This window comes from Vespa mandarinia, chromosome 18, assembly GCF_050613455.1.
Source record: "Vespa mandarinia isolate Hongniang chromosome 18, ASM5061345v1, whole genome shotgun sequence".
In the NCBI taxonomy this organism is placed as follows: domain Eukaryota; kingdom Metazoa; phylum Arthropoda; class Insecta; order Hymenoptera; family Vespidae; genus Vespa; species Vespa mandarinia.
In genome coordinates, this window is record NC_140827.1 from 237519 (window position 1) to 249161 (window position 11643).

At 26.3% G+C, this 11643-nt stretch overlaps 1 long non-coding RNA gene across 2 annotated transcripts; it reads left to right on the forward strand.

The window, feature by feature from the left end:
• Positions 1-560: 560 nt before the first annotated feature.
• LOC146872410 (uncharacterized) lies at positions 561-4875 on the forward strand. Of its 2 annotated transcripts, XR_014983256.1 has the most exons (5): positions 561-668; positions 1622-1710; positions 3527-3911; positions 4005-4160; positions 4426-4875. It is a non-coding gene; the product is annotated as an uncharacterized LOC146872410 (long non-coding RNA). The 2 variants fall into 2 exon arrangements; XR_014983255.1 differs by having other exon boundaries at positions 4005-4875.
• Positions 4876-11643: the final 6768 nt, after the last annotated feature.

An 11643-nucleotide genomic window follows, 5' to 3' on the forward strand; every position in this document is an offset into this window, starting at 1 on the left:
GTATCCTAGCCTTGTGCTGACTCTTATTCATAGCGTCCAGTTAATCTATAACTCTGACGATTAGGAAGGTCGGGGAAAGATTCTCCGTATAAATCAGTTATTATCGCTCGTCTAATCTCTATTAGAGACGCGTATTTAGAAAAGCTCTCGTAGTTGCTTCTCACACGACGCAATATACACATATAGGATAATACATTTCTATATGTATATATATATATATATGTGTGTATATATGTGTATATATATATATATATGTGTGTATATACATGTGTATATATATATATGTGTGCATATATATGTGTATATATATATATATGTGTATATATATGTGTGTATATATATATATATATATGTGTATATATATATATATATATATATACAAAGAATGATACACACACACTTGCATATATATAATAAAGAGCATACAAGTCGACTTAATAGAACATGCGCGCGTGCCTGTACGTGCGGGCATGTGTGAGATATGTGATGTTGGTGCGCATGTGCAGCCAATCAGTTGGGCTCTTTGTTCTTCTCATCATCTGTTATGCTTATTTCAGTTCTGAAGGTCTACGAGAAGTGTCGTTAGTACTGTCGTCAGTTACTATCAGTTATAAGGACGAAGAAGATGGTAGAAGAAATTTCATGATGTAACTTTGAACAAAGAGCAGGTGTTTTATTTTTTGTTTCTCTTCATATATAGTAAAAGCAGATAAGTATATATGTATCAAAATACTGGTCCAAGAAAGTAGATTAGTTATTTTTTTGGGTAGGACATTAATTTATTAAAACTTGCTTTTTGCATATTTGTTGCCATTAATTCTTTGCAACATTATATAATTTAAAAATTGTATTTAACGCTCATCTGTATTTTGAAAATTTCATTTTATTTCACCAGTAAAAAAGAAATTCTTACTTTATATGTAAAACTTTTCATATGTTTAATAAATATGTGTTATACTTAATATATATATATTAATATATATATATATATATATATATATATATATATATATAATAATAATATAATTGTTTGCATATAATATTAATTGTGTATATATAATAGTATAGTTATACAAGTAATATTATAACTTTCACATTACACAATTCTGTTTATATATACGAAAAAGAAATCGATTTGTAGAGGATGAAGTTAAAGAAAAAGTAACACAATAAAAAAATTAAATGTAGAACAAATGTATTATATATAATGAAGGTTTAGTGTAAGTCTTTATTCTTTTAAATTTTTCTTTTAGAAAGACACAGTTATTTATTGAAAATTATTAGTTCTTCACGAAAAGCATCACTTTCTTTCAGAAACCGATTAAACATTTCTGATGATACCGAATTCTAATATTTTATTTCAATTATATAATATTTTAACTATATTATACAATTTAACTATGCTATACTATTATAATTATATTATACAATTTAACTATGCTATACTATTATAACTATATTATTAAACCTATATAGATAAAAATGAATAGATAGAGATATTGTTTCTTTAGAATATTTACAAGAATTATTCAAATTTATTACATAGATAATTTTACTTCTTATTCGATTTATTATTTGCTTGTATATTAGTATAAAATGTTTAAAAGATGGTGCTCCATAGATAAGTCTTCGTCATTCTTGTTGCTGGGATCGCTGAGACCAGTTTGGACCCGTATGTGATAACGAAGTTTTATCATTTCGTAATTACAGGTAATTAAGATTTTTTTTTCTAAGTTATTTATTCGTCCAATATACATAATCGATCATCAAACATGAGACTTCTACGACATAGTATTTGCAAGTCAAGAAAATATTGCGTTTCTGAAATGTTGGCGAAAATAAAATTACCGTTTACATGTTTTCATCGCCGTGCTATTGCGTCATATTTTTCTCGAATTTCTGGCCTTTATTTTTGTGGTATGTTTACTTTTCTTGTTTTAAAATAACTTAGTCCGTGTCCTTAGTCGAATAAAAAAGTCGAATAAAAATAAACAAAACATTCGCTTGCTAGGCACGTGATAAGTGCGATGGATAATAGCTATTGGCTGTTAAACTACTATTGATAGTCAACTGTAAAATTTAGGATTGAAAATGGGTTTTTATTAGTTAGTTTCGATTTCTCGGGTTTACTAGACGGATGACGGGTTACTGGCAAATTGTTGAAGAAGAGTCTGAAAATTGTAAATACGGTTCTGTTCTGATCACGCATGTTTATTTCTACTGATGATTCGTTGAACGGAATATAATAATTTATAAATTATTAATCTTGACTGATCGTATTATGTGTTATATTCGATTTTTATCTAAATCTTATATATTCGTGTATATACATATGCGTACTTAATATATCGTACATATAATGTATATACATGTGTGTATATTCCTGATAAATACTATACATGAATACTAATACTACATATATGCATACATATATGCATACATATATCACACGTACACGTTGTGTATATAACTCGTCATGGATAAATATATGTATGTTCATACATTTGTACAGATACGCACATGTACATATATAGAATTCTCAAAATTAAGACATTTCTTTGTCACATCAGCCAACGAGTGACCTGTTTCGTTCGGAATTGTTATTGTCAAATTCATGATATAATACATAAGACAGCGAATGCTATCTTATTTATAATATAAATTAAGGATAAATATATGTAAATAGGTTGGAAGGAAATGGTAGGATTTGAAAAACAAGAAAGAACATTTTGTAAGAAGTTGTGTTGTTGTCAAATGAATATTATATTACCTTTTATAAGTTATAATACATACTACGTATATTGGGTACTATATATTATATGTAACATACGTACACATATATATACAGTATATATATACAGTATATATACAGTAATACATAAAATTTTTTGAATCGACGAAGTTGGAAACACAGTGAAGGTCGTGTATTATATTTTACTGTTTTTATTATGTAGTCGAAGTAAGCTAAGTATGCTGTTAAAAAAAAGGTCAAGTATGTTTTGATGTATGAGGGCGTTAAATATGAATAAATCTTCTATTACGTCCTAGGAAATGATATCAGTAATTGTTCTCGAAAATTTGTTTTCGTGTACGAACTTACGAAAGATTTGTAGCAGGGATGGGTATAGATGACCTCTCTTTCTTAGGATGATACGATACCTACTCGCAATAACATTCTCGGCTATTTTTCTGTTGTATAAGTATTTGCGTGTTAATTATTCCAGTGAAAATTTAACTATATTTTATTTTAGAATAATTAATAATTATCATAATTATTAATAATTATGCTATGTATTTTTATTATAAAATAATTAGTATCGTGAACATTATTAATATTTTTTAGATTATATTGTGATTCGTAGGTGATATTATTTTTTAATTCTTTTGATTACCGTTACAATGTTTTTGTTTATTTCATTGTTACTTTTTGTTAGTAAGAATTTGAGTAATCTTTTATTTTTTGACTTTATACTTTTAACAATTTTTTTGTATTGTACAATAATATTGATATTGTTTTTATTTTCAGATTATGATTGCAGTTGTTCGTGCAGCTATAGATGAATCGATCTTTGTTTCGATAAAATAAAGGAATTGTGAAGTAGATTTGTTGTTAATGTTTTTCGGTTAATTTAAATTTGTTTGCGTTTTATGATGTTAAAAAACTTTTAGAAATATCTGTATGAATAGTTCGGGTCCAAAGCAGTCATAAAGTCAATATTTGTTCGTATAAAATTTTTTTTTTTTCTTCTACAATCAAATATACTGTAGATATTATATATAATACAAGCAATAGATATTCGCGAATTAAATTCATTGTTTGACTCTTAATTATTAAATAATTATTCCGCATTTGAGTCAGTGCATCATGGAAGATGATCAAGGACCTATTACACTTCTGTAGAAGAATATTGGTAAATAAATGTTTAAATTTAATAGCTAATATAATTCTACATTTCTTTTTATTACGATAAATATAATAAAAATTGTGTTTAATCCTTTTTCAGATTTGCATTGTCATTAAGCCAATGTATTACAAATTCAATCTAATTAATTTTCCATCTACGTCGATTTATTTCATTTTGGACTTATGACGGAACAGCTTACATAAATTTCGAGCTACAACGGGGCGAGTGTTTTGGAGCTATTGTGGATCTTAAGCAGTGAGTGAACAAATTTCAGTCTCACCAGTATATATTATGTCGAGGATGAAAGATTCGACTTGACATGAGTTACTAGTTTTAATTTTTTCTATTAATAGTTGACAAATAACCATTAATAATTAACTTTTTGGATTTACTCTTGAATGGTACAGTTTTAATTTTTTTTTTATTGGGCATAGTCCAGTTTCATTAGCTTAGGATAGTATTTTCTTGTTTTATTAATGAATCATTTAATTAATACAAGTCATGCAACAACTCTTTGCAGTGTGATTTAAGTGCGATTGGTTGTCATAATTGGTGACGAAGGCGCTCGCTCACACGTTGGCTTCTGCAGCTTTTTGACCATGCGTGCTTAAACGTGTGCCAATTATGTGGATGCTAACGAAATTAATTATTATAAAAACCATAAAATCTGATTAATTTGAATAAACATATTTTTGCACATGCATTTAAACGTTATAATATAATCAAACAGATCATAACACAAAAAGTAAGTCTTTCGAGATCTTTTTTAGATGCAATAATCGAAAACAATTCATCCAGTAAAATGAAATAATTTTTGACCTAGAAATACTAGTAACATTTTATTTCAATTTATGAAGATATGCTTATTTTTAATTTCTATCATTTAGAAAAAATTAATAATCGTGTGATATCTTTGCAGTATGGTGCATCTAACACAATTTGGCATCTTTTGTATTTCCATGTTGTTTCAATGCATTTCTTATATTTTTCACTAATTTTATAAGCTCTTATTTATTTTTTGATATTGTTAAATTGTTTTTTATTTTCTTGTTTTTTTTTTTTATAGTTTTTTTATATTCTTTGAAAAATGAGCCCAATGTTGCATCTATAGTTTTCGTGATGTTTATTGCTATTCGATAAGTTATTCTGAATCGTTTTTCATTATCCACTAATTGTGCAGTTTTTAATAATAATTCTATAATATTTATTCTATATTCAGTATAACTTTGTTTTTTTTCTTTATTTATTGTTTCGCACAGTATATATCTATTAAATGTGCCTTGTCGAATATATATAAGATGAATTTTCTATATATTTTCATATATTATCTCATAATACGAAAAGAAATTAGTGATTAATTTCAATCGTACTTTTATTATATTCAGTGACATATTTTGGTTTAAAAATACGATTAAATTGTGTTTATTCTTGCCTACAATCAGTTATTTCTGCTGTTTTGTACTTTGTAGAAATGGCATAAACGTTTCATTTATTTTCTCCTTTCAGTTATATTTTCTCATTTTTAATTTTTAACCGACAAAATCTGGGTATATTGGTTTTATTAAAACGCATAGTTCCAGGTGTTTTATGTTTAATTATTGTTAAAAACAGTTTCGGTGACGCATATTATTTTTCAACATATGAAATAATTTATTGAAAATTGATTGTGACAATTTCATAATTTTTTGGTGCGTTATTATTAGAATTTATTTTGTCATGACCTATATATATCATAAAATGATAGCAATAATTTCACGCTGATTTATATCATTTATAAATTATTATGCCAAATCTTTGTAGGTTAGATTATATTGTTTATATGAAATAAGTCCCTTAAATTGCATTAATGATTTATTAATGCTGACATCCATGTGTATACATTTTTGAATTTATGAATAAACAAATTTATTATAACTTTTATTTTATGTAATCAGTCTGTATTGTCAACTGCATCATTATTTGTTAAATGCAAAAATATAGTAATTTGTAAAAATCTTATGAATGGTATAATCTTTCTGAATATTGGCTATTTTGTAATGACTCTTTCAAAGCAGTCAATTAAATTTTTATTTTTACTTTCTTTTTTATCTTAATTATTATTATATATAATATAATTTTATTTCATCACAATTTACAGGAACTTCAGTCGTGTTACAATTTTGTTTATTTTGCTTAAAATCAAAAATGAAAAATTAATTTTTATCAAATCTTCCATCTTACGATATATTGCACTAAAGCATTTCAAACATAAATGTAGCTGATCAATACAATTTGGGAAGTATATGGCTTTTTGTCTGAATTTTAATACTCATTGTTCTAAAACTTGCAAAATTTTTTTGCTAACATTGTAAAATTTTCACACCGTGTATGCTAGTCCTACCTTCTTTTACGTTTTATGGCTTACTCTTCTTCGGATAGATATATTTGATGGCCCTATATCTACATCACGGCACTATGTGAGATGCATTGACAGTTCTATTCTAAAGTTAGAGATCTTAATTTTTCCTTTTTCTTTGTCAGTTTATATATTCGTAGCTGATGTATTTAATAACAATTCGATAGCTAATTTTATATACCGCATGAGGGTTTTTCTGTGTGGTGTAGAATATCCTATCATCTGATTGGACAAATTACATCTTATTTTCCTACATTGTAATTTAAAACTACTGTTAGTTTTTCACGTGTGTAATTATTTTTGCATACAGTTACTGTTTGCGCCAAATATTTTATGGAAATTATTAAAATATCTCGTCTGTTGTTTAAGAACCATAATCCTTTTCCTATTTTGCATTGTAGTCAATTTTTCTCGTTTTAATTTTTTTAGTTTAACTTCTACGGATATTCTTTTACGGTTTTTCCTTATAGTTTCTATCAAATGAGTGTTACAAGCAATTAATTTTTTAGCTAAATTGATATTGGTATACCAATTGTCTGCGTAAATTGTGTGGCCTTTATGCGGTATATTGTTACACATGCTCATTACAAGACTTGTTAGTGTTAAAAATGGTGCGTTTGATTTTTTTTTCAGAATATATTTGAAATTGGTATGTATATCTTGGATCATAAAATAATTTAAAAAGTTTAATATTATTTTTTTGGTACTTCTGTTTTAAAAATTATTTAAGAATTATGCATTCTCAAAATGGTATTAATGATTCATTAATACATACATCAACTATTTCATCGAGATCGTAATATTTACAATAATTTTGATTCGATACATCCCCCAGTCTGCTTATCTTATATAGACTTCTGGTTATGTTTAATTTTGTTTGCTATCTGGTTATTATTAATTTTATGCCAAATATCTCGATGTAATTCCAGATTTTTGATTTATTACTTTTTCCTTGACTCAAATCTATTGATCTGATGATTGATGTCTATAATCTTCTTTATTATCGGTAGACTCTGGATGTTTATGCACGTTAAATATGTAACATATGATATTTATCCACCAAAACATATGCAAATATGTACGAAAAATATGGAAATATTTGGTACATAAGTATTAACAATATATTTTGCAATTATTGTTATATATTATATTTCCAATTATAATATATTACAAGCATCTTTCCCACATTCGATGGTGTTAATTGGGGACGTTCATCTATAAAAATTAACTTATATTCGAAGAATGACCGTTATACCTTTTGGTATTTTTTGATGGGTATAATGTTTTGCATTTTTTCTCTTAGTATCTTTATTGTTCTTCTATATGTGTTGACGTTTTCAACTTGAATTTTTTAATTATTACCTGAGGATCGTAGTGTATATGTATTCGATCTCAAATTACTTTTATGTATATTCATTCATAGAACGCTTCAATACGAAGTAATGTTTTTAAAAATATTTTCTTCACAGATAATATTAATATATGAATAACTGAAAAACAGAATCGCACTCAGCTATCCTCAGCTGTCCTGTGTAAACTATACATTACATATGTAACATGTATCATGTTCGCACAAAATAATTTTAATTTCTTCCCTGCTTCTTCCCCATACAATGTATGGTACTGCATCCATTGTAAGTAATTCACTATCGCTTGGTAACAAAATTCTTAAGACTGAATTTATAAAGGGAAATATAGTTGCATAATTTATTTCTTCTATTTTAGAAAACAGTAAGTGTCATTTTGTCGTTTCATCCTCACAAAGCTATGCTACTATTAAATTTGCAATGTATTGCCCTTTTGCATTGGTCGTTTCGTTTACAGAAATCCATATGTAATATTCTCCTATATCTTCTCTAATGGCTTCAATACTTCTTAATTATAACAATCATCTAAGTAATTTTTGCATAATATAGATTCGTCCGAAACCGAATAATCTATGTATTTTGCAAGAAAATTTTTCCATGTATGGTTATTTAAAGAACTTCACGGTATATTACCAGCAACCATTACTTGCATTAAATTTTTGTAAAATTCATTGTTATTTTAATTTGATGGTTGGTGCTCACTTTCTCTTTCACATGGATTACATCATTCTTCAACATTTCTTTTATATTTAAATGTATTTATATGTTACAATAACTATGTTTTTCTTTCACATTTAACACTTTTACTATAGATTTCATAATAAATACTTTTTTTATTATTTTCATGAATAACTTTTCATTAATGATATTCTATATATATTAGTTTTTATTATATTATATTCTATTTACATTAGTTTTCATTTTAGGCCCTGAAATAGGGTATGAATATAGGATGTGAATATATAAGTGGAATCTCATTTGATATAATCTTTATATTGCTTCTTATCATTATCAGTTCATAATCTTTACTATATAATGTAACATAATATAATATATTATATAATACATGCTTTAATATTTATATATAATAATATATATAATATATAACCCCACTTAGCACTTAATGAGCATTATATTAAATTAAATTAAATTAAATTATTAAATCAAATTGAACTGATTAATTCAAACATTATATTTTCATTTCCACTATTATATTAATATTCCGATTAACTTACATCTGCAATACTTCGTTAAAATAAATTATATCACTTCCACATTAAGATCTAGTGTTTTGGCCTTCTCAATCTTTATTACACCCTGCACATCTTTTTATGAATCTGTACCCAGTTTTAGTTGGAAACAGTTGTTTATTAACGGTACGATTCATTGCCAGCTTCTAACAATTTTAGCTATTTTCAATAAATTTATTCCATACTTCAGAAATCAAAGAATATTTATCTGTTTGTAGACGTTGGCTTCGAATACTTTTTCCATCGAATAAATTAAAAAATTTGTATAAAACAATTCTTGGTTGTCGTGTTTGAAAAAAAATGTAGTCTCCCATTTCTTATTCCACAAATATGAAATGTTCAAATTTTTTTCTTCATATACTCTACGTGCTTACAAAATAACAAGAAAAGTATCTAATTTTGCTAGAGGTAGATTCCATGTAATTCCTAACACTCGATTTGCTACTAGTTCTGTGCATTTTCGCATGAGTTCAATAATAATTATCAAGGCAAATATAGTTCTTATTTTACCTTTTATAATGTTTTTTTTGTATATACCGTTGGATTTAGTAATGGCCGTCCAAATCTTGAATCCTTTTATATTTCTTCCCATATAATTTCATCAATAGCAACTTCAATGTCCTGGTCATTTCTATCAGTCTCGTTTTCAGAACTTGACGGAAATCCTCTTCCCTTTTATCTCCTGTTTGTTCAAAATGTTCCTTTCTTCATCCTCATTATTTAACCATTTATTATCAGTTTCGAATAAATTATATCTAATTATAATTTGGTCATCTTTAATTTTAGAAAATTTATCTTCATCGTCTTCTAAACACCCCTCACTTATATCGTTTATCTCTTTCACTGGTATCTTCTTTACTGAACGTCTTGTCATATTTAGGAGTAAATATTAGAAATATTAGTAAATATTAGTATATATAACGTATAAATAGTATAAATATAGTATATAATAATTAGTATATATAATATTAGTATATATATAACAGTAAAATAAAATGTAAACTAACTATTAAGTTTTGTTCACTTTCTCTTTCCTTATTATTTTCACACTGTAATGTTCTGTTTGGAACTGTCAAAATTAGACTGTTTTTTGATGTAGCAGTATGTACGATAATAATATTCGAGGATAATTTGAATGATTTTGTTTAGATCAAATCTCGTATGCCTACTTTATTGTCGTTTTTACAAATGGTCAATTAATTGGTTACGGTTGATATGACAAGCTACATATTTTTCTCAGGATAAACAAATTAAAAGCAAGCGTAAATATTGATAAAATTATTAAATGGATATTATAGAAATCATAATTATAATAATATAGGAATTATAATTAGAAATCAAATAGAGAAAAGAATAACAGTGAATGCAGAATTTGTATTCAAAATCCAAAACCGATCATTTGAGAAACTGTTGTACGGTTAGTGTTAAAAACATTTAGACGATCATTATCTGTAATACTGACATTTACTATTTTACTATTTGAGATTATGTCAGCACATTTTTCCTTACTTATATTTCTTTTTAAAAAGATTACATCAGGCTTTTTCTGAAATGTATTTAAACACGGACAGTAGAGAGCAACACTAAGATTAATATTTTGCGTCGGAAGATGATATGGAAGCGCATCTATGAATATTAAATCACTGTTCTCACTCGTATTTCTCATGTTCGGTTTTTAAATATTGATTTACATATTTCAATTCAATCGTACTTCTGTTTCCGTTCCGTCTCTGCTGCGTTATTTCAGTACGGAACGTTGTTCCACTATTCAATTCAGTTTCAGTTACATACATGTATTCATACATCAATAATATATTATATAATATACTATGCAGTATATTAAATTCTATTCTATGGACATCTTCAACGTAAAAAAATAAGGATGGGCGAAGCCATGGAAAATTTTTCTTGTAATATATAAATATATAAATTTATTCATTCTGTTTTCTCCACTTGTTGACGAAAAATAACTTTTAAAACTTTTATCAACTTTACGTATGCAAATATTATTTTTCGTTTTATAAAGGTAAAATTTTTGGTATTATTTTAATAAGATTTTGTTTTGATCAGTTAATTATTATTTTTTTTTTTTATGAAATATTAAATATGTTAGAGAATAAAGAACATTTTCGTCAAATTTGCTTTTTTTTATTTCCGAAAAAACAAACATCCGTGGTAAATTCGTTAGGAAATTTGTCCTTTATTTGGAGCCATAGAATGCTATAATGCTATATAATCCAACATATAAAAAGTGCTTTTGAATATTTAGAGAGTAAATTTGGATGTAGAAATATTTTACAAAATACATTAGGTTTAAGTTATAGCAACCAAATTTTATTGTCTTACGATTTAAATTACAATAGCATATTGGCATAAACAAGATCAGTCAAACGTTGAGCTATTTTACGATTTGGCTCAACGTTCGAAGTTGTGCAAATCGTACATGTCTTTTGATATGTAAATGTATGTGTAAGATACAACTAATTTTATTTTGCAAGATGTTTGATAAATAATTACTACCAATTGATCATTGAAGAAGAAATAATTTTACATTTTGTGCAATTTTAAATTGTTGGAGTTATCTCACACAATATTATATGGTAAGGAGTTAAAATGACTTCTAAATGAAAGATAATATATGCGTGTGTGTAGATGATAATGGTGCAAAACTGATATGTTTCAAAAACCTACTTTGTGGACTTCCACAACGTTAAATGAGTGCGTGA